Genomic DNA, 1,458 nt, shown 5'->3' with positions numbered 1-1,458 from the left:
TAGGTTATAATCTGCTGTCATCATAATTTTGGTGCTCAAATTGACCCAGATTTGGCCACTGGGAGCCCTTCAGCCTGGCTTCTGCATTCTTCTGACATGCCCCCTTCACCTTTGATTATTTCTTACACCAAGATATTACGGACTTGGAAGAAATAGAAAATATATATTGGTCTTTGCCCCTAGACCCTGGCACAGAGCTCCTGAAAACCTTGTAATTTCTTTTTTTTTTTTAATTGTGAATAACATTTTATTTAGTCATTTTTGTTTACAACTGAAACTATGGGAATTCAAAATTAATATACTTACCCATGAACTTCTTATAGACACCAGAAAATGTTTCAACTTTGTATTCCACATTATTCTGCTGTGCTTTATCCAAATGAACCTTTATGAGCCAGCTGCCATCCAGTTTCTTGCGGATTCTCTTGCCCACAGTCTCACTTGGGAAAACCAAGTCCTCCAGGATTACATCATGCACGGCTGTCAGAGTGCAGCTCCTGGGATGCTTGCTTATTTTTTGTATGGCTTTTTCGAGTTGGCTTAGGCAGAATTCTCCTCTGAGTGACAAAGACAACATGCCTCCTGCTGAACTTCTTCTCCAACTCACACAATAGCCGGACCTGGAGTTTCTGGAAAGATTTCAATTGAGGAATGAGAACAAAGGTTTTAATAGCTTTCTGACCACCACTAACTTCAATGTCCTTGGCAATTTTGATGTTCAGCTCTCATAGCTGGGCCTTGAGGTCCGAGTTCATCTCCAGCTCCATGAGGGCCTGGAAGATTCCAGACTTGAACTCCCAGCTTCTCAAAATTGGGCTTCATGATCTTCGCACTGGAACTGAACATGGCCTTGACCTTGCCAATGAGGCTAACTAACATTTGTTCCTCACCGCACCCCACACTTGGAGGCCTAGGGAGAGGCCTAGGTCTCAGGAGAGCTCGTAAAATCCCAGAGGCAGAGGAGAAGAGGCAGGAATAGCGCAAGTAGAGAAACCGGAAGAACCACAGAGAAATGGTGGAAGCCTAGAGAGTCCCAGGAAGCACCCTTGTATTTCCTTAAGTGATAACAGCACTAAGAGCATCTTTTGTTCTAATATTTGGTCTTTGAACTGGATCCTGACACAGAGCTCCTGAAATTCTTATAATTTCCTGGATGATAGCCGTGTCCTTTGTTCTAATGAGGTGACTCTGACAGAGCTACTGGATGGACTAACAATGAAGGCTGGTCATTGAAAAGACTAATATATAATTAGAGTGTGGAATTTCCAGCTTTACACCCCCTTTTCTTGAGAAGGGAAAGGATTGAAATAGGGTTTTCCAAAAGTGGCAAAAATTAAGTGTTTTGTATGAGTAGTAAAGGAGACACACAGGAGAAAGACTCATAGGAGGCAGAAACTGACCTTTTCCCACTCAGAAGGGGAAGAATTGTAGATTTTTCTAACATAGTGGTATTCCCTA

The 1,458-nt window shown here is 42.4% G+C and overlaps 1 pseudogene; it reads right to left on the bottom strand.

Moving 5' to 3' along the window:
* Positions 1–265: 265 nt before the first annotated feature.
* LOC118903754 lies at positions 266–846 on the bottom strand (annotated as a pseudogene).
* Positions 847–1,458: the final 612 nt, after the last annotated feature.

Source organism: Balaenoptera musculus, chromosome 11 (assembly GCF_009873245.2).
Source record: "Balaenoptera musculus isolate JJ_BM4_2016_0621 chromosome 11, mBalMus1.pri.v3, whole genome shotgun sequence".
Taxonomy (NCBI): domain Eukaryota; kingdom Metazoa; phylum Chordata; class Mammalia; order Artiodactyla; family Balaenopteridae; genus Balaenoptera; species Balaenoptera musculus.
Note: the sequence above shows the minus strand (reverse complement) of the source record. Positions and strands in the feature narration are given on the sequence as shown.